The sequence below is a fragment of the Nicotiana tabacum genome, chromosome 13 (assembly GCF_000715075.1).
Source record: "Nicotiana tabacum cultivar K326 chromosome 13, ASM71507v2, whole genome shotgun sequence".
NCBI classification, from domain to species: Eukaryota; Viridiplantae; Streptophyta; class Magnoliopsida; order Solanales; family Solanaceae; genus Nicotiana; species Nicotiana tabacum.
The window spans coordinates 18,873,702-18,897,391 of NC_134092.1; the positions used below are offsets into that span (position 1 = coordinate 18,873,702).

At 38.2% G+C, this 23,690-nt stretch overlaps 1 pseudogene; it reads left to right on the forward strand.

Moving 5' to 3' along the window:
• Positions 1-5,237: 5,237 nt before the first annotated feature.
• On the forward strand, positions 5,238-13,420 carry LOC142167805 (DCD domain-containing protein NRP-B-like; annotated as a pseudogene).
• The last annotated feature ends 10,270 nt before the right edge of the window (positions 13,421-23,690 follow it).

The following is a 23,690-nucleotide window of genomic DNA, read 5'->3' on the forward strand; positions in this document are numbered from 1 at the left end:
CAATCGCCCATATATTATTAGAAACTTCCAAATCAACTATGTCGTCCAGCAGAGAAGGACACACACGACCTAGCCATTTACTAAAGAGACATTCTAAAAATAAACTCAATTCAGCTTAACGCATGAATGAGGAATGAAAAAAGGGAAAACATCCTAAATGCTTAGTAGCCTCAAGATCATAAGTATGGGCGCCGACATACCCATGAACAAAACTCTACCAAACACTGCTCCATGACCCGGGACTTAACATCTAGGCTCTGATACTAACTTTGTCACGTCCCAAACTACCCCCTAGACAAACAATTAATATCTTGAAATATTATACTGAAATTCTAGCCCAAATCCCACATTAGACCATGGAGCATCTAAAAGATTTGCAATAGACGTCATATGAATGAATAATAAAGAATCTTTTGGCAGCCTCTACTAAAAATGCGGCAGCTCAGCTCAATAACTGAATCAACTCTAGCGAAATCGTTAGCTACTAGTTTCGTCTTCACCAATAGTATCTGCATAGATATGTAGGTAAGGAGTGAGTTATATGTAAATATAACCCAGTAAGATATTCGACCCGCCACTCTAAATACCTATGGAATAAGTGTTAGAAAATACATATCATGCCAACTTAAGCCTTCCAATTTTTAAATTCCGCTAAACAAAATCACAATACATACTGAACCTCCATACCGGTAGAGCATCTAAATCATAAATTGTAACCAAACCGTCCAGAAATCACATAAAAACCTACCGTAATGAGTAACAGAAAGTCACTTCTAGCCCCATGGCTATCAATAGTGAACAAAACAAAATGATAGACACAGGCTACCATTATAAAATCTCCCAACAGGGGTAAACACATAAGCAAAGTACAAAATCATGAAACCCACACATATGTGAAGCAAGATAGGAGGACTCACCCCGATAAGCAGAACCGAATAAAAATAAGAATGATGCTCCTCTATACAAATCGAAGCCATACCTGTAACGACACCATATGGTGTAGCAGCCTTAGCCCTGCCATGGAAGCATATCAACGGGTCGGGCCTCCCCCTCTAGGGCGCCCTCTACCCGTCTGTCCGCCACCCCTAACTGGTTGTGCAGGTGGAGTAACAACTGGAATGGAGCCCGTAGCCTGAGTTATTTGATGAAATCTGCCCCTCCCAATTCTGGGACAATCTCTCATGATGTGCCTAGGATTACCACACTGATAACAACCCCTCTGCGGGTATGGCTACTCGTATTGAGCCCCGTGCTGGATAAATTTAATAACCGCTGTAGGAACCCTGTACTGGTGGTGCACTAAAAGGTGACTGCCCCACATGAGTACCTTGACTAACTGAAGCACCGCGAGTAGTCTGAAGTGCGGACCGGACTGACCAATTGCATGAGCCTCCACCATGATGAGTCATAGCTGAATAGTAGAATCCACTGAAACCTCCACATCCTCGAGACCTCTTGGTCACCTTAGCCTCCCTCTCCTCACCCGAATACGCTCCAACATCCTGGCAATCTCCACCACCTGCTGAAATGGTGTATCAATTTGCAACTCCCGAGCCATGCAAAATCTAAGGTCATAACTGAGCCCCTCAATGAATCTACAGACTCGCTTTCTAACTATCGGAAAAAGATGCCTAAGGGTCTAAACTGGCAGATTTTCACATATAAGCCCGAGTACGTACTCGCCACCTTGCGTACACAGCTTTCACAAGACACAATTAGCACAATCGACTCAAATCCTAAGGGGTAGTTCCCCCCACATAAAGTTATGTAAGATACTTACCTCAACGAAGCTAGACCGATACTCTAAAATGACCTTCTCGAGTGAAACAACCTCTGGACGGCTCAAATCTAGCCAAAACAACTTCATATCACCAATAAAAACCATAGGAAAAAAATCAGGATATTAAAGCTTCTATCTTTAATTAATACTAAAAACTCAACCCAAAAAGTCAAGCCCGGGCTCGCACCTTGGAACCTGACAAAATTCACAAAATCCGACACCTACTCCGATACGAGTCCAACCAAACCAAAATTATCGAATTCCGATATCAAATTATCATTCAAATCCTCATTTTATATTTTGGCAAGATTTTACAAAAAATCCCATTTTCTTTCATTCAATTTACTAATTTAATGATAAAAATAATTATAGAATCATGAAATGCAATCAATTCTGGATAGAGAACACTTACCCCAATCGAACACGAGAAGAACCCCTCCAAAATCGCCCAAAATCGAGGCTTCTAACTCAACAAGTGATGAAAATAACAAAACACTCGACTTTTAACATTCTGCCCAGCACGTCTGCATTTGCGGACAAACACGCGCACCAGCGCTCTTGCTTTTGCGAGAAATTTGCCGCATCTATACCCTTCACTTGCCAACCCAGATTTCGCACCTGTGAGCCACCCATCACATCTGCGACTCCACAGAAGCGGACAGTCGAGCTGAGCCACAAATTCGCATCTGTGATCACTCTTCCACAGATGCGACCTCGCACTTGCGGTCTCCCATCCGCAGAAGCGGTCATGTACCTGCGCTCCAAAAATGCGCAGATGCAATGCACCAGAACCAGACTTGCCCTTTTGACCAAAAATGATCTGAAACTCGTCCGAAGTACACCTGAGGCTCCCGGGACCTCGTCGAAACATACCATCAAGTTCTATAACATAACGTGGACCTGCTCGTGGCCTCAAATCACATCACACAATATCAAAACTACGAGTCGTACTTCAAATCGAACTTAGTGAACTTGTTAATTCTCCACTCCTCAAATTTTTCATGCAAGTCCCAAATAACATAACAAAGCTAATCCAACTCTCGAAATCGAAATACGAGCCCGATATCAATAAATTTAACTCCCGGTCAAACCTCTTAACCTTCCAAACCTTTAATTTTTTTATTTTTGCAAAAATGCATCAAATCACCCTACGGACCTCCAAATCCAACTCCGGACATACGTCTAAGTCCAAAATCACCATACGAAGCTATTGAAATTATCAAAATACCATTCCGGATTCATCTTTACAAATGTCAAACTCCAACCAACTCTTACCGCTTAAGCTTCCAAAACAAGAATCACCCTTCTAAATCAATCCTGAATCATCCAAAAGCCAAACTCGACCACACGCGCAAGTTAAAATAAACAATACACAATACAGAGCTACTCGAGACCTTAATCCACCGAATGGAACGCTAATTCTCAAATGATCGATCGGGTCGTTACATCGAGTGAATTTTGGACGCGTAACAGAGTGTTTGATAGAGTTAGGAGTTGCTGGTTTTTTTTACAGGTTGCAGTTCTCGCATTTGCGAGTTAGTGTCGCATTTGGGATAGTGTCAGGTTCACATTTGCGAACAAATAGTTTGCATTTGCGATGGGGTGTTGGGGTAAGCTTGTTCGCATTTGTGATCACATTGGTCGCATTTGCGGTAACTCCCAGTTCGCATTTCGAACAAAACCATTGCATTTGAGATGGCAGCAGAGATGTGAATTCTTCACATTTGCGAGGACTTTTTTGCAGTGGGGGTTTGCAATTGCGAACCCCAGGTCACATTTGATATCTGCACCCGTATCTATCATTTTTATTTTGTACACTATTGAGGACTATAAGTCCAAATGTGACTTTCTAATACTCTTTACAGTGAATTTTGATGTGATTTCGGAATAATTAATTTTAATTTTATGAATTATATGCCCTATTGGTATGGGGGTTCATTATGTGTTATGAATAAAATTATTTATGGAATTTATTAAATAGAAGAAAGAAAGGAAATGGAAAATATTAGGTGGCACAATGTGCATAATACTTGTGATTCATAGTTGAGGACGAGATCCTCACATTTTATATGATGTGAAATATTTAAACTGGGATACAAGTCGCGATGGAAGTTATATAAGGACGAGGTCCTTACAGTGAAAACTTTATGAGTTTGAATTCTCCCTTTTGTGAAATTAAACTTGTACCATAGTATTAATAGGGAGTCATGCCTGTTACGCTTATTTGATTAATTCTTTTACGTATTTTATGTGTATATTTAGCCATATTCGTTCTGCGATTATTGAGTTTTAGCCTACGAGGCGAGTACCCAGGTGGCGTCAAATGTGACTCGTTAATTCGAAAAAATAATTGTGAGGTCTTCATGCCTCGCGTGTTGCTGTCAGTGTTGTAAAAATTTGAAACGAGACTTTTGTTAATATGAGATTAATTGAGGATGCTGGAATTAATTATGAACAACTATTATAATCAAAGATGTGGTTATGAGCATACGTATAATATGTGTGTAGGCATGAAATTGCTACAGCCGGATGAGACTATCACAATGTGTTGATATGGAAAGCGAACCTTTTGAAATTAATTGGGGTGTGAGAAATTTGATTTTAAAGTTATAAATGTGGATTAAAAGAAATAATCTCAACTAAGATGGTATTATCGGAACATATTTCGGTGACGTAGAATCACCACGAGTATGTGTGTAAGAATACACTCAATAATTTAATGTCCTCAAAAAAAATTCTTGGCACGTTCGAGGACGAACTTATGTTTTAAGAGGGGGAGAATGTAACGACTCGACTTGTCGTTTTAAGAATTTACGTCACGTTCAGTGACTTAAGATCCCGAGCAACTTCGTAATATGTATTGTGACTTGTGTGTGCGGTCGAGTTTGATTTTCGGAAGATTCAGAATTAAAATTGAAAGAACAATTATCATTTTTGAAGCTTAAATGAAAAAAGTTGATCGGACTTTGACTTTTGAGCAAACGACTCCGGAATAGTGTTTTGATGATTCCAATAGTTTCATGTGGTGATTTCGGACTTAGGCGTATGTCCGAGTTGGGATTTGAAGGTCCGTAGGACAATTTAACGCATTTTGGTGAAAGTTGGAAAATGAAAATTTTTTATAAAGTTTGACCAGGAGTTTGACTTTTTAATATCAGGGTCGGATTCCGATTTCGAAAGTTGGAGTAGGTCCGTAATGTCAATTATGATTTGTGTGTAAAATTTAAGGTCAATCGGGCTTGATTTGATAGGTTTTGGCTTCAGATATAAAAGGTTGAGGTTATAAAATACATTAGGCTTGAATCGCGCAATTCATATGTTGAATGTTGTTTGATTTGATTTAAAGCGAAACCAAGTTTTCTCTCCCCAACTCCATTTCTGCGAAATTTCCTCTACCGCGTCAACCTCCCCCTATTTTATTCTCCCTCTAACCCTAATATCCTTCAGCTGCAAGTAAAGTAATCAGTCCTACATAGACCAAGATTCAATCTTTATACTATAAAATTTCTCTTCTTTATCCTCTCATACCGTTCATCTCTAAAGTTCACCTTTTATTCCAAGATTTAATTTTTATAATAATTTCTCTTCTTGGTATTTGTGAAAAACCTTCATCTTTTTCTCAAAGATTGAATTTTTATAGAAAACTATCATCTGGGTATAGGAAAAGGTGACAAAAAAATGGAGAATTCTCGATCATCGTTTTACCAATTCAGTGGTAAGCCGTTTACAAACAACCAATATAGCAAATTTGTCTTCAAATGATTCAAATTGGAGCAACAATTATGTATCAAAAAGAAAGCCTGAAGAACGAAGAAACTTTGATATTAGAGTTGGTTCTTTAAAAAGCTTATAAATTCTGTTATTAGTTCTAATATCCCATATAAATATTTCAATTCAGATTGCAATCTCTTTAGCAATAAAGGGGTTTACACAAACCTTTTGAATTTCAGTTACAGTAGTAGTAGTAAGGGTAGTAGTGACAATAACAATAACAATATTGTGGTGAATTCAAAAGGGGTTATCAAGAAAAGTGGGAAAATTGGTTATGAGGATGAAAGTGGCTATTTTATGAATAAGTTTGGGAAGAAAAATAATAACAAGATTAATAGAGAGAGTAATTATAAGGATGAGAATAGGAATATTGGTGTAGAAAAGAGGTTCAAGACATTGCCAGCATCAGAGTCATTACCAAGAAATGAAACAGTTGGTGGATATATTTTTGTTTGCAACAGTGATACTATACATGAGAATCTCAAAATGGAGCTCTTTGATTTGAGCGGTCCGGAGGTCAATTCAAGCAAGAAGGCTATTTTGAAATTCGGCATAACTTCAAAAAGTAAGTATTTTGCCTAACCTTGAGTGGAAAAATTTTTCCTAGACATTGAGTCTTATGTGAAAATTGTGTGATTGGAAAACCATGTACGCGAGGTGACGAGTACGTACTTGGTTTATATGTGCAAACTATATCGGTTAAAAAAATTCGTAGACACCCTTATGTATTAAATTGAAAAATTGTGAAAACTTAGTAAATCCTTGAATTGTCATGCATCATTCTTTGTTTGTTGAGTTTGTATTTATATGATAATTCGGTGTGATTGCGACTTGGAATTTTAGGTGAATTTCGTGTGTTTGTTGATTTGATATTTCCTGGAAGTAATTATATTATGGATTTTTCCGTATGCAAATAATTAATTAAATAAGTTTAAATGGAGATATTAATATATTTATCAAAAACTTGGACTAAAGAAGGTGTTGTCTTATGTTGAATTAATTTTCCTTCCTTCTTGTTGTTTTCGATATTTTATATACGTTGTGTGGAGCCGTGGGCTATTTGCTGCGAAATTAATTGATTTTATTGTATCTTTGGAGTTGGTTGTGGCCTATGGAAAATTTATAATATGAACTATTATTTTGTGTTCTCGTGGTAATATCCGTGTAAATTATTATGTGATTTGGGTTACTGTTATGCGGCGGATAAGGGTGGCATTCCACTGTTGATATTATACAGGTATAAGGGTGGTATTTCATTGTGGTTATGTGTGTTGGGATATTATCTGGACGGAGCGATAAGGGTGGCTATTAAACGGAGCGATAAGGGAGGCTATTATAGGAGCGATAAGGGTGGCTATTATAGGAGTTATAAGGGTGGCTATTGATATTGTCAGGGCGGAGGAATAAGGGTGACTATTGTCAGGGGTGATATGTGATGATGTGGGATTAATGTATTGGTGATTTTTATGTGATATTATGATTTCCTTGTGACTTCTTTTATATATTGTGCAATTTATTTTATAAATTCAGTAAACTTGATAATAGTCAGATATATGTTGAAATTATGAGCCTGTGGATATTGCCGGGCAGATTAGAATATAAAATGTGGGCGCGAGGTGCCGTGAGTAAATGATGATGATATTGGCACGTGAATTATCCGTGCAGTTGTGATATGAAATATGGGCCCGAGGTGCCGTGAGTAATTGATGATGATATTGGCATGTGAGTTGTCTGTGCGGTTGAGATAGAGAAATTGGCACTAGGTGCCCTGGAAATATAAAAGTTGGCTGAGAATTATGAAATGAGGTATCACAGGGTTACTTTTATTTGAAATAGTTATATTAGAAAGATATTTATGTGAAAGAATTATATTCGAAAGATATTTATTTGAAAGTATTATATCCTAAAGATTATTATTTGAAAAACATATAGGCGAAAAATTTATATTTGAAGGACTTGATTAATTGGTTGTACTTGTATTCATTATTTATTAAGCAATATTTATGGTGTTCTTGTTGCCCTGCTGTGTATATCACTGGTTGATTATTGTTGCCATCATTGTTATTTGTTTTCTATTATTTTTGTATACTATATTGCATAGATTATTAGACTAGTGAGTGTCTTGACTGTACCTCGTCACTAATCCACTGAGATTAGTCTTAATACTTACTGGGTATCGACTACGGTGTACTCATACTAGACTTCTGCACATTTTTGTGTAGAGTCAGGTATTAGAGATATCGGACTCGGACAGAGTTAGAGTGTGATCGCAAGGATTCAAGGTAGATTTGCTTGGTCGTCGCAGTCCCTTGGAGTCTTTCTATTTTATTGTACTGTTAATTATTAATCAAACAGTATTGAGTATTCGATCCTTGAGATCATTTTATGTATTCAGTTAGAGTTCGTGACTTAGTATTACCAGTCTTGGGAGGTTGTTTGTAATTATTTTCGCTGTTTGTTTCGATTATCTATTTAAAAAACAAATTTGGCTTGAATTGTTATTATAATCGGCTTACTTAGTCTTAGAGACTAAGTGCCATCACGACGCATGTGGTGGAATTTTGGGTCATGACAATGCAATGTGGGTTATGAGACGGCTTGATTATTCGAACATGTGTTGTGATCCTATGTAGCTTATGGTGTTATATGAGTAAGATGGCTCTCTACATGCAGGTCTTTTATTGCACCTTAGTCGTGCTTGAGTTTTTGTAGCGCTTGACGCTATCCGTCTCCCCAGATTCCGTGCTTGTGATCGATATTATTTCGTAGGTTTGAGCATTATGGCTTAATGTGTATTTCCTTATTTATTATTATGTATGGATCAGGGGGAACGCCACCACGGGTATGTTATTTTCATCGGGTTGCACGCTGCAACGGTGTCATATTTGGATCGGGTTATACGCCGCAACGGTGTCATGTTTGGATCGGGTTGCATGCCAACGATGTCATATGTAAATCGGGTTGCACGCCGCAACAGTGAGATGTTGAGTACAATTCCTTATACTTATTTGTGTGCCTTATTTCTCATTCTCTAAGGTAGGTTCATAGCATCTATTTGGCCATTTTATTCGTTACACGGGCTGGATAGTTCTTTGCCAGAGTTCGTTCTTCTTTATGGGCCTTATTTGAGTTGTAGCTTGTTGGTGCATTGGTGGCATCATATGAGATTTTTGACGATGTTTGAGGTAGCTTATTTCCCGGGCAGTTTGTACTGGGTGAGATGAGGTTGCTGGACTTAGAATCAATGCAATCGGACTTGTATAATGTATATTAGAAGGAAAATGTTAGTAATCAGTTTAGAATGAGGAAATGGTTCTTGTCAAGCGGAGAGACTCCAGGAATTATTGATTTGGTATGTTGTTATGAGCTTCTACGTGTCGCTTTCATCGTTACAGTATTGCTAGGGTTTGATCAGGGCGTATACGCATTATGAGATATACTACGGGCATCAAGTTAGTGAATCTACAGCTTCTACGGTTGAAGAATATTATTATGGGCATACAAATTATGCGCTGCATTTTGTGATTTCAGCATGGGTGCGTGATCATGTTTTGTTACTGCGTGTTGAGATTGATACGGTGTTCGTATGTTAGAATCAGGTCTCGTAGAGAATTCTGGATGTTGAAATTTGGTTCTAAGGATCGTGGGCTAAGGTAAAAGGAAGGATCTTTAGTCTGCCTCGACCTAATATACTCATATGGGTTGTGTGGCACGAGTAGGTGCACGAGGTGTTAAAGAATGATTTTGGGCAACTCCGGAGCAGTTCTTGGTATGTTCGAGAACGAACGTATGTTTAAGTGGGGGAGAATTTAACGACCTGATAGGTCATTTAGAGCTCTAGTTCTTCGTTCGGGGGTTTGAGGCCTTGAGTAGCTTCACTTAATGTATTATTACTTGTACGTGTAATCGAATTTGAATTTCGGGAAGTTCGAAATTGATTTGGAAGAAAAATTCTCAATTCGGAAACTTTAAGTTGAAAGAGTTAACCAAGGTTTGACTTTTGAGTAAACGACCTCGGAATCAAGATTTGAAGGTTCCAGTAGGTTCGTATGATGATTTTGGACTTGAGCGTATTCGTATGATGATTTCGGCGCTTATTGTGGAAAGTTGGCATTTTGAAGGCTTTAGAATTTTATAAGTTTGATTTGAAGTGGACTTTGGTGTTATCGATGTCCGTTTGGGATTCCGAGCCTTGGAATAGGTTCGTATTGTGATTTGTGACTTGTACATAAAATTTGGCGTCATTCTGGAATGTTTACGTGCGATTCAGACGCGTGCAACGAAGGATGAAGGTTTGAAAGTTAAGAGTACTTAAGAAATTAAGTTTGATCTTTAATTCTTGATTTCGATGTTGTAGTTTGTATTTCGAGCCTTCGGACAAGTTTACATAGGGTGTATAAACTTGTTAGAATGATTGAACAGGGTTTCTCGGACCTCGGGTGAGTTTTGGGGTGATTCCGTACCACGTTTAGGCCTTTCAGAACTATTGATAACTGGTGTCATGGGTGTGAAATGTGATCACAGAGGTTTGGGCCGCAATCACGAAGAGCAAAGTGGTGTTCCAGGCCTTGTGAATCGTGATCGCGGAAGGAAGGTCGCGATCGCGTTGAAGGAATTTCTGCTGTAAGTGGTCTAACTTTGGGAACTTATATCGTGCAATCTATAAGGAATTTAGGGATGATCCAAAAATTAAAATTATAGTTCTTTGAATCTAGTTTTCAGAAATCAAGCCGTTTGTCATTTGGAATTTTGTACAAAAAGTTATAACCATTACAGGGAAGGGTGTCTGTGAAGAAGAAAACACAATTTGTACATTCGATCGCGGAATTTTGGCCGCGATCGCGATGAAAGAAAAGTTGCTGGATCTTTTGTTAACCGCGATCGCGAATACGGAGGTCTGGCAGGTGTATTAAACATATAATTTCGGGATTTGAGCTCATTTCTTCACTTTTAAGTTCTTGGAGCACATGTGGAGCGATTTGGGGTGATTCTTGTAGATCATTTTCCTCATATATGATGAGGTAAGTTATTCCCACTTATTGTAAGATAAATACATGGGTTATATATGGATTTTAATATGAAATTTGATAAAAAATGTGGAATATTTGGAAGAAAACCTAGAAATGGTATTTTTGGATTTTGACTACGAAATTGAACATGAAATTGGGAATGAAAACCTAGAAAGTTTTGGAATCCGGGCACGTGGGCCCGGGGTTGACTTTGTTGACTTTTCGAGTGGAGTTGAGAATTGTTATAAATTGATTAATTAAGAGCTTTTGAGTATATTTTGATTAGTTTGCACGTTGTTTGACTAGTTTCGGATCGATGAGCATTGATTTGAAGTGTTAGAGAGGCGTTGGAGCCGGTTATCGAATTTCGGAGCGAGGTAAGTCTCCTGTCTAACTTTGTGAGGGGGGAAATTACGTCATAGGTAATGTATTTGTTATATACTACTTGTTGTGGGGGATACGTACGCACGAGGTGACGAGAGTCTGTACATAGCTAAAATCATGCTTATGTCCTGGTAAACTTAGGGCTATATCATGCGATATCTGTATTACCTGAACTCAACTTGTAAGTTTAATTATCCAAACTTGTAAATGTAATTTGATTAGAGATCATGTTAGGTCGAATCTTGATACCTTGGGTTGTTTGATGGGATATCTGATTACTGGTAACAATTATGCTTATTTTATGTCCCTGTTCTTGTATTGCAAACACGTTGTTCGTAATTCGATAAGTTTCTTCCTTTCCTATAGATCGAGTCGAACGCCTCGGCAATTTATTGAGATGTATCTCTGGTTCGCGTTGGTTGACTCTCGACAATGTACACACTACCCTGGATCGGGCCGTAAGATCTCGGCATAATCGTGTGCAATATCTCTAGGAGTCCGAGTATTCATGAGATTTTTCTTTGATTGAGACCTGACATTTATATGATATTCCTTATCTGTTGGAGATATATAGCACTTGATATTTCTTATCTATTAAGATAGTAGATGAGATTTTGAGAAATTCACATTGTCACAAATGTTGGAGGTTTTTTGCTACTTACAGTCCTTACTTCATTAATGTTGTTGTGTTTCATATTCATTATAATTTAATACATGTTGATATATTGGACCACTAGTAAGTGTCAATGTCGACCCGTCATCACTACTCCTCCGGGCTAGGCTAGATACTTACTGAGTACGCGTTGATTTATGTACTCAATATATATATATATATATATATATATATATATATATATATATATATATATATATATATATATATATGTAAAGGCGCAGCTATTGCGGGGACTTTATAGTGAGTTGCATCGCATGTTATGATCTGCAGCACACAGAGTCTCCTTCATATTCATTTATGTTATCCTGTCTATTTTGCATTTTAGACAGATGTTATATTGGTAATGTATTTCTTAGTAGTTGCTCATGCACTTGTGACACCGAATTTTGGGATATTCTAGTTAATGTTAATGGTTTTTCTTTAATATTGTCACCTTTTTATTTTATATCTTACTAATATTGTATGTATCCATGATTTCAAATGCATTAAATTATTTATTTAATAAAACTTGTGATTTCAAAAGTAATTAAATGAATAATTATTTAGATGGTTCACCGTAGGCTTGCCTAACGACGACGTTGGGCGCCATCACGGCCTATAGTGGATTTTGGGCCGTTACAACGGCGTATTACTGTTAAAATTCAAAGTTGCTTTAAATGCGTTGGAGTTAAACCAACTCGTACCTATCATAAAACAAATATATTGACGAAAAGAGGGAGACATAAATATTACTTCCCATGATTATTTTACCACATTTTTACTTGATTAAATGCAATAACTATAACTAATTGTAATGTGTGTTAATACTAATCAAATAGATAAATATTCCTTAATAAATTAGAATTATTATTGTTCAATTAAGTCAACAAACAGATACTTTCATGAATTTATCACTATCTCATTAAAACAACAAACAGATGATTCTCTGCATGAAATTGATTAACCAGAAGTCCAGAAATATGATTTATAACCAATGTGAAGTGTGAACAGGATTTATTCAAATTTTTAGTTGTTGAAAAAAAAAAAACGAGTCTTATTTAGTACAGATCATGTTTTCATTTTTGTTTATCTTACCGTTTAGAAAAACAACTTTTCATAAAAAGAATTCTAATACAAGATTGAAATACACGTTGTTCTTGATAACGTCGGAAGGTCCATCACCAAGCTTCACTGTGGACATTTTTTTCATATGGGTATGTAACTTATATCTAGAAAGTTTGCGATCTCTAATAAGCAAAGTAGTTTTTTAAAAAAAGATTACTCATGTGTTTTGTAACCGTTATCCTCGACTGTAACCGTTAGGGACTGTTAAATAATGTGACCTTCTTATTTAAAATTTTAAGTTGTTAGAGAGAGCACACTTTTATTTTTTTAATTTTGTTTTCACTTGATTGCTTTCCTCATTGGCATGTATTATGATCTATCAATCATTCTGATGGAAATGCCTTTTTCTTTTTGGATTATGTAGCTGTATAGGGTCCGAATTTACTGCCATGCAATGCCCTAATTGCAGAACAGTCGAAGATGACAACTGGATGTTATTCGTAGATTCTGAAGATGAAGAATCTGAAGAACAACAAAACAATGGAATCGAAGTGAGCGATAGCAATGACTATGACGATGAATCTGAAGACGATGAGGCAATATTAAGAGTTATATATTGCGAACTTTTATTTAATTCGTACTTCTTTTTTAGTGCAAAAATTAGCTATTTGTTAGTTAATAAGAGTCCGACCTTCTCATCTAATTTTTTTTATTAGCCATTATCGCTTGAAGACGAGTTAGACTTTCTTGATTGGATGGAAGAGTCTACGAGGTAACACTTACCATCTTTTTTTCTTCCTAATTATCTTTATCCACCTATTTTTTTTTTCTTTTCACTTAGAATTTTTATAAGGATATAATGAATATTTGATAACTTAATTAATTTGCGGTGTGTTGTTGTTTAGAAGGCAAGAGAATCTTGATCCAATAAATCAAACATTTCTAATTAAGGCAGTTGTAACGATCCGACCGATCGTTTTGAGTATCATAACCCCGTTTTTTTATTTACTACTTAATTTATGCCTTACAGTTGATTTATGACTTATCGGGTTAGTTGGTTCGGTCCGGAAGGATTTCGGAGTGAAATGAGACACTTAGTCTCATAATTGAAAACTTAAGTTGGAAAAGTTGACCGAATATTCACTTATGTGTAAACGACCTCGGAATTGAATTCAGATGATTCCAGTAGCTCCGTATCGTGATTTTGGACTTAGGAGCGTATCCGAAAAATTTCTTGGAGATCCGTAGTAGAATTAGGCTTGAAATGCCGAAAGTTGAATTTTTGGGAAGTTTGACCGGGGATTGACTTTTTGATATCGGGGTCGGAATTCGATTTTGAAAATTTTAATAGGTCCGTTATGTCAATTATGACTCGTGTACAAAATTTAAAGTCATTCCGGAATGATTTGATGTGTTTCGGCACAAGATATATAATTGGAAAGTTTAAAGTTAAAATTTTTTGATTTGAGGTGCGATTCGTCGTTTTGATATTGTTTGAGGTGATTTGAGGATTCGACTAAGTTCGTATGATGTTTAAGGAGCCGTTGGTGTATTTGGTTGAGGTCCCGGGGGACTCGAGTAAGTTTCGGATGGTTGATGGGTTAGATTTTGGACTTGGAACTCTGCTGGAATGTTTCTGATACACCATCTGGTTTCCTATATCGCGTTCGCGAGTGGAGCCTCGCGTTTGCGAAGAGGAACTGAGAGGGTGGCAATATTTGCTCTTCGCGTTTGCGAAGAGAAGAACGCATTCGCGAATGGTGGACTGGGTGTGCATCACGAACACGAGTGGTGGTACGCATTCGCGAAGAAGAGAGGAAGAAGCTGAGGACCCCAGGCAATTGGTCTACGTGTTCACGTAGGGGGTGTCGCGTTCGCATAGTGAGGGGGAACGAAGCATCGCGTTTGCGATTGGTTGAACGCGTTCGCGTAGAAGGCATTGAGGCATAGGCAATTTATGCTTCGCGAACGCGAGGGTGATGTCGCGTTCGCGAAGGAGGAATTTGGACGGGAACAATTTTTTGCTTCGCGAACGCGAGGCACTGGCCGCGTTCGCGAAGAAAAAAAGCCTGGGCAGTGAGTTTAAGTTCTGAATTTTCATATTTGACGGATTGGAGCTCGGGAAGAGGCGGTTTTTGGGAGTTTTTTCTAGAAAAATAACTGGGTAAGTGTTCTTAACTCAATATTGGTTAAATTACCCGAATCCATGGTTGCTTTTAACATTTAATTGGTGAATTAAGTTAAAAAATTGTGAAAACCCTCTTGGTTTAATTTAGAGATTTGAAGGTCGAGTTGATGTCGGATTAGAGTAAAATTTGTATGGTTGGACTCGTGGTTGAATGAGCGTTCATATTTTGTAACTTTTGTCGGGTTCCGACACGTGGGCCCCACGGGCGATATTTGAGTGTAATTTTGGATTTTGTGGTAAAATTAGTATTTTGATATGGAATAAATTCTTATAATTTGGGTTGACTAAATTAAATTAATTGTGACTAGATTCGAGCCGTGCGAAAGCTGTTACGCGCAGAATGGAATTTCTGCAGCATTGTTTAGCTTGCTCGACATTGGATTCGGCTTGTTCGAGGTAAGTAACTCTTCTAATCTTGGAGCTGAGGGTATGAACCCTGAATATAAGTATTATATGAATTGTTGGGAGGTGACGCACATGCTAGGTGACGGGCGTGTGGGCGTGCACCACAGAAATTATGACATAATTGTTCCCGTGGAATTTTATAGTCAAATAATCTTGGTATTTTCTATATAGTTTTATGTGCTAATGAAATTGAGCTGAGAATCATATTAAAAATCATGTTGAGGCTATGTGCCGGTATTGTTGGGACCCACAGAGGTCATATTGCTGTGAATTATTTGTTTTAAATTGAAAATTATACTCAGTCATATTCATGTCATTACATATCATATCTCAGTCTCTGTTATTATTTATTGATACATCATATCATCATTTTTGGGCTATTTTCATGACATTGTGAGCCCATGAGAGAGAGACTGGAGAGATTGATGACTGAGTGAGGCCGAGGGCCTGATTGTGAGGATTATTATGTGGATCGGGGCTGCCCGCCTACAACAGGCCTTATAGGCTTTATTATTGCACGTGAGTTGTCCGTGTGGATCCATATATTATATAGCATGTGAGTTGGCCGTGCGGATCCAGATATTATTATATAGCACGTGAGTTATCCGTTCAGCACATGAGTTGGCCGTGCAAATCCAGATATTATTATAGCACGTGAGTTGGCCGTGCAACACGTGAGTTGGCCGTGCAACATGTGAGTTGGCCGTGCGGATCCAGATATTATTATAGCAAGTGAGTTGTCCGTGCAGTACGCGAGTTGCCCGTGCAGATTATAGCGCTCGGGCTGAAGGATCCCCTCCGGAGTCTGTACACACCCCCAGTGAGCGCAAGTACCTACTGAGTGTCGATTGCGAGTGCTGAGCGATTGGGAAGACTGAGTGACTGGGAGAACTGAGTGAAATTATACTCTGAGAGTATACATATGATTTTATCACCGAGTTGCATCGCATTGACATGTACACATGACATACAGGCATAGAAATGTATTTTCCTCGTGCTGTACTATATCACATCATTCATGATTTCTCACACATGTTGACAGATGGGCATAGTGATGCATTTGTTTTGCACGGGTTATCTGAAAAGAAAATGAAACATCTTATTTATTATTGAAAGGATTTTGGAAAAATTATTGCTTTCAAACTTATTCATAGTTTTGGAAATTCGGTAAACGATTTGGGTTTTTCACTGATGTACTTGAAAGGAAGAACTAATATTTTTTTGAAATCATGATTCAGCTGAGTATTTTATTTCTGAGTTACTTCTTATATTATTGGTTTTACGTAGTTATGGACTGTGGTGAACTATTTGTTTTGGACCTGACCTTGGTAAAAGCTCGTCACTGCTTTCAACCTAAGGTTAGGTTTGTTACTTACTCAGTACATGGGGTCGGTTGTACTGATACTACACTTTTGCATATTGCATGCAGATGTTGGCTGTTCTTGTTGCTGTGCTCGATGGTTGCCGGATTCGAAGATGTACCGGCATTCCTATTGTAGCTGCCTCTTGTTCATGGTAGCTTTAGATTTATAAAAGCTCTGTTAATGTACTATTCAAACAAGCTATGCATTTATTTCATCTCCACTTTGTAAACTCTATTCTTAGAAGCTCATGATTTGTACTACCAGTTCTTGGAGAATGTATAAGATTAATATCTTTATTTACTTAAATTGCTTTAATAATTGCTATTGGAATTGGATAATTGAAAGTTGGCTTACCTAGCGGGTTGGATTAGATGCCATCACGACTTGTTAGATTTTAGGTCGTGACAAGGTGGTATCAGAGCCCTAGGTTCATAGGTTCTACAAATCATGAGCAAGTATCTAGTAGAGTCTTGTGGATCGGTATGATGACGTCCATACTTATCTTCGAGAGGCTACAGTGCATTTAGGATAATTTCCCATCTTTCTTTCTTTATCGTGCAGAATTTATTCAGCTTGAAATATAACTCTTTGAATTCCTTCCACGCATTCGTATGCATACATGAGCGCTCGGTATCAGCTTTGTATTGCCGGCTTATGATTTCAGGGATGATGTGCGAGATGTGTATTCTATGTTTTGGTGATGGGACAGTCTGTAGGACTTGAGGCCATGGTTAGACCATAGTTTAAGCTCGGTAGCTTTAGTTATAACTTGTACATTTGGACTCATATGTTTAGTAATGTCCCTACAGGTGGAGTTTGTGGATCGATGAGTGGTGGAATAGCCTTGTGATGAGTATGATGTAACTGCGGGATGTGTTAAGACGCATTGAATGGGACGAGAAGTGTTTCGGTAAAATATAAAGGAAAGGCCATTGGGTGCTTGATTTTTGTTTCGATGTGACGTACAGTCTCGAGTATGAATATTTTGAAGGATCTTTTACATTGTTAAAATTTAGGACAAATTAAATTCTCATGTCTGGTTAAAGAGTTCGGACTCAGATAGACTAAGTGATTGCATAGTAATTGTGATTGCAAAAAGATATAATAATATGCCAATTTGAGGCTAAGGAGGTGGGTTCTCTCCTGGAGAGTATTCTACGTAGGTATGTTCCTTATATGTGAGTGGAGAGTTTCTTTCTGCCAGCAGGGTGTATGTGTGGAGATTTGAAATTGAATCTGGTTGAGAAAGTTGACTTGAGTGTCAAGAAAAATAATTGCAAGCTTAGCGAATGATTTGGGGTATTTTGTTTTATGGTTGGCGTTGCATGAGTTTGAGAAGAAGTTTCGTTAAACTGAATGTGGCATTATGACAGTAATAAAGTATGAGTTTTGTGAGTTATGGAGTGTTTTAATCTACGACTTTGAGCCAAGTGGGGGAGTATGCTATGGACAAATCAATTCATGGGTATGTGCCAATTTTTTGTTTTGATCTGAAGTATACTTGAGAATCAGTGATGACTTGCAGAGGTGGAGTTTGAAAATGACTCGAATAAAGAAATTCCTGGTTACGGGTTATATTGCACTTATGAGTATATGACAATCAAGGGATGAGTGAGTTGTTAATTGTGACTAATATAGTGTGCACGGAGTATGAATTTGATAGGTGGTATTAAAGTAGAGTTACTTCTTTGAGTATTGTTGTGCTAATAGGGCACGCGTCTATTGGCCCATTTGGGCGGTGTAATGTGGATTTAAGCAAAGGGGGTGACTCTCGAGAAAGTTCTAATGGATTCGAGATTAATATGTAACAATTGAGAATTTTTGGCAGATTTGTTTATGGCTAAAATCTAAAATTTAAGTTGGATAGTGTCGAGACTTGTGGCATTTTTGTATATCATTATGGATTTTATATTTTGGTATGAGGAAGGTGAATGAAACAACCTTAGACTCAAATAAGGTATTTTCATAGTGGGTGTTTCAGTTGTGGTATTTATAGGGTAATTATGATGTGGTGAGACTCTATCGATGTTTTGGTGGCAATATTCTTGGGTTTGGTGACCTACGTGGTTTGGTCGAGTTAGAGGAAGTTAGTTCTAATAGATGTGGTGTGTTGTGCGGGATTAGGATTTACATGTACAAGGTGACAGTTCAGTCTTAAAGAGAAGGTAACGAATATTGGATAGCATGGTCAGTTTCAAATATTTCGATGAATGTTATAACTACTCGGTAATTTCTGATAAGGGTGCGCATTTCAGAAGGCGCGTTGTGTTCTGACTTATGGATGTTCATCGGCATTGCAGTACTCACCTGGTTGATAGACTGCTGATATTCAAATTATTGCTATGCGACACAGAAGAATTATGAAAGTATTACTCATGGGATTATCGTGAATGGAAGATGTGTTAGTCATTTTAGTGCTGGAGTTGGGATCAGTTACGGTGATTCATGTGTTCGACGAATTTGGAGACTGGGAGTTCTCAGAAGTATATTGTTTCGGGGTTGCGACCTATTTGAGGTGACTATTTTATTCAAAACTCGGTGGAGGCACTAGTTGCGTTAATTATTTGTGATAGCTATGCGCTATGAGTGCGCATATATGTGAGGTTTGAGCCCATGTGCGGTCATTAGAGCAAGTATTCATACTCGGAAGAATGCTTAGGCTATTATATGCCTAGAGTTTACTGTTAAGCGTAAAGTTATAATGTTTTCCATATTCGTACCTTTGTTGAGAACTATCTGCGTTACAAAAATTGCCAAGAAGATGATTCCCTAAATAAACAGGGTAGTTACTAATTCTGAGTTAAAACAAAATTACCGATTTAAAGTGTCATAGCAGACTTTGCACATGATTACACTATGGCGTGCTATTTGTGCCAGTCCAGGAGCATGAGAATCTTATTTCATTATCATATATAAGTGTGCTTATTTAATTGCTCTTGTATGATATGCTGGGGCTGGAGGCCTGTGACCATGCCGGGCGATTCATATTACTGGCACGTGAGTTATCCGTGCCATGTGTGGGACTTCTATTTCTATAATAATTTATCTGATCTATTAATTTCCTTCCTCTACAATTGTGCACATGCACCTACGGTTATCCTCTTCATGAAATTTGAGGAGTTGGTTGTAACATTGCGGTTGTGGTGGTGCTTGTTGAACCTGTAATACGGTTCTCTTCCTTGAGACCTCTCCCATATTTGAGTACACAGATTGCGCAGTTGTGGCTTGAGTTATATTGATGTGGCATGTCTGTGAGATAGTTGTGTTTAATAATATAAGGCCATTGGACCTAGAATGGGTACTATCAGGTTTGATTATGGTATATTCGGGAGGATAATATTGAAAGTCGGCTTAGGAGAGGATTATGGTTCTAGTTGGGGCGAGAGAGCTCCATCTCTAGTTGATTAGATGATTGGTTATGAGTTTTTGATTGTTTATTTCATCATTGGCAGTGTACGAAGGTTTCGGAATGAGGTTCTGTTGAATGCGGGGTTTTATACTAGTATCTAATTGGATTGGTTGGTTTTGAGTAGTTACTGTGATCGAAAATGGTGATGCGAGCATGCGAGTTATGTAGTATGTTATGTGATTATATTTGGGGTTATGGTCATGGCTCGATGCTGCTTGTTCAGAATTATACAATAGGTAACTGTGAGATTCGGGTTTTGTAAGAAATTCTGAAGGTTGGGAATTGAATTCTAAGGTTTTTGGGCTAAGGTTAAATTGAGGATTTTCAGTTGTATTGCGTTGTCAGGCCTATATGGAATAGGGTGACGTAGGATCACCCCCGAGTATGTGCGTGGTAAGGCGGAATAGAGATTTGAAGGTTAAGAACAACTCTTGGCACGTTCGAGGACGAACGTATGTTTACGTGGGGGAGAATGTAACGACCCGACCGTTCATTTTGAGTATCACAATCCCGTTTCCCCATTTACTGCTCAATTTATGATTTACAGTTGATTTATGACTTATCGGGTTGGTTGGCTCTGGTCCGGAAGGATTTCCGAGTGAAATGAGACACTTAGTCTCATAATTAAAAACTTAAATTGAAAAAGTTGACCGGATATTCACTTATGTATAAACGAGCTCGGAATTGAATTCTGATGATTCCAGTATCTCCGTATGGTCATTTTGGACTTAGGAGTGTGTCCGAAAATTTTTTTGGAGGTCCGTAGTAGAATTAGGCTTGAAATGCAGAAAGTTGAATTTTTGGGAAGTTTGACCGGGGGTTGACTTTTTGATATCGGGGTCGGAATTCGATTCTGGAAATTTTAATAGGTCCGTTATGTCAATTATGACTTGTGTGCAAAATTTGAAGTCATTCCGGATTGATTTGATGTGTTTCGGCAAAAGTTATAGAATTGGAAAGTTTAAAGTTCATATATTTTGATTTGAGGTGCGATTCATCATTTTGATGTAGTTTGAGGTGATTTGAGGATTCAACTAAGTTCGTATGATATTTTAGGACCTATTGGTGTATTTGGTTGAGGTCCTGGGGGACTCGGGTAAGTTTCGGATGGTTAACGGGTTGGATTTTGGAGTTGGAACTCTGCTGGAATTTTTCTGATGCACCATCTGGTTTCGTTCATCGCGTTCGCGAGTGGAGCCTCGCGTTCGCGAAAAGGAACTGAGAGGGTGGCATATTTTCTCTTCACGTTCACGAAGAGAAGAACGCATTTGTGAAGGGTGGACTGGGTGTGCATCGCGAACTCGAGAGGTGTTATGCGTTCGCAAAGAAGAGAGGAAGAAGCTGAGGACCCCAGGCCCACGTAGGGGGTGTCGCGTTCGCATAGTGAGGGGGAACGAAGCATCGCGTTCGCGATTGGTGGAATGCGTTTGCATAGAAGGCATTGAGGCATAGGCACTTTGTGCTTCGTGAATGTGAGGGTGATATCGCGTTCACGAAGGAGGAATTTGGACGGGAACAATTTTGAGCTTCGCGAATGCGAGGCACTGACCGCATTCCTGAAGAAGAAAAGCCTGGGCAGTAGTTTAAGTTCTGCAAATGGGACTTCATCCCATTTTCCATTTTGACGGATTGGAGTTGGGGAAGAGGCAATTTTCGGGAGTTTTTCAAGAAAAACAATGGGATAAGTGTTCATAACTCAATATTGGTTAAATTACCTGAATCCATGATTGTTTTTAACATTTAATTGGTGAATTAAGTTGAAAAATTGTGAAAACCCACTTGGTTTAATTTGGAGATTTGAGGGTCGAGTTGATGTCAGATTAAAGTAAAATTTATATGGTTGGACTCGTGGTTGAATGGGCATTCATATTTTGTAACTTTTGTCGGGTTCCGAGACATGGGCCCCACGGGCGATATTTGAGTGTAATTTTGGATTTTGTGGAAAAATTAGTATTTTGATATGGAATAAATTCCTATAATTTGGGTTGACTGAATCAAATTAATTGTGACTAGATTCGAGCCGTGCGGAAGCTGTTACATATCTTATCTTAGTCTCTGTTATTATTTATTGATACATCATATCATCATTTTGGGCTATTTTCATGGCAGTGTGAACCCATGAGAGAGAGACAGGAGAGATTGATGATTGAGTGAGGCCGAGGGCCTGGTTGTGAGGATTATTATGTGGATCGGGGGCTGCCCGCCTGCAGCAGGCCTTATAGGCTTTATTATAACACGTGAGTTGTTTGTACGGATTCAGATATTATTATATAGTACGTGAGTTGGCCGTGCGGATCCAGATATTATTATATAGCACGTGAGTTGTCCGTGCAACACGCGAGTTGGCCGTGCGGATCCAGATATTATTATATAGCATGTGAGTTATCCGTGAAGCACGTGAGTTGGCCGTGCAGATCCAGATATTATTATAGCACGTGAGTTGTCCCTACAACACGTGAGTTGGCCGTGCGGATCCAGATAATATTATAGCACGTGAGTTGTCCTTGCAGCACGTGAGTTGTCCGTGCAGATTATAGCCCTTGGGCTGAAGGAGACCCTCCGGAGTCTGTACATACCCCTAGTGAGCACAGGTGACTGTAAGGCATGAGTGACTGGGAGGACTGAGTGATTGGGAGGACTGAGTGAAATGATACTCTGAGAGTATGCATATGATTTTATCACTGAGTTGCATCGCATTGACATGCACACATGACATACAGGCATAGAGATGTATTTTCCTCATGTTGTACTGTATCACATCATTCATGATTTCTCACACATGTTGACATATGGGCATAGTGATGCATTTAATTTACACGAGTTATCTGGAAAGAAAATGAAACATCTCATTTATTATTGAAAGGATTTTGGAAAAATTATTGCTTTCAAACTTATTTATATTTTTGGAAATTTCGGTAAACGATTCGGGTTTTTCACTGATGTACTTGAAAGGAAGAACTATTTTTTTTGAAATCATGATTTAACTGAGTATTTTATTTCTGAGTTACTTATTATATTATTGGCTTTACGTTGTTATGGACTGTGGTGAACTATTGGTTTTGGACCCGACCTTGGTAAAAGCTCGTCACTGCTTTCAACCTAAGATTAGGTTTGTTAATTACTCAGTACATGGGGTCGGTTGTACTGATACTACACTTCTGCACATTGTGTGCAGATGTTGGCTGTTGTTGTTGCTGTGCTCGACGGTTTTCGGATTTGAAGATGTATCGGCGTTTCTGTTGTAGCTGCCTCTTGTTCATGGTAGCCTTAGATTTATAAAAGCTCTGTTTATGTACTATTCAAACAGGCTATGTATTTATTTCATCTCCGCTTTGTAAACTCTATTCTTAGAAGCTCATGATTTGTACTACCTGTTTTTGGGAAATGTATATGTCACGACCAGAAATTTTCCACCGACGGGACCGTGATGGCACCTAACACTTCACTTGCTAGGCAAGCCAATGTTAGAAAATCGTTAAACCAATTCCTTATTCCCATTCAGCAAATAATAATAATTAACTAAGACGAAATAAAATAAGTGCGAAATATCATAAAACTGTATTAATTACTACCACCCGGATCTGGAGTCACAATTCACGAGCATTCTAGAATTTACTATAAGTAATAGTCTGAAAGAAATACAACTATCTGAATGAAAAA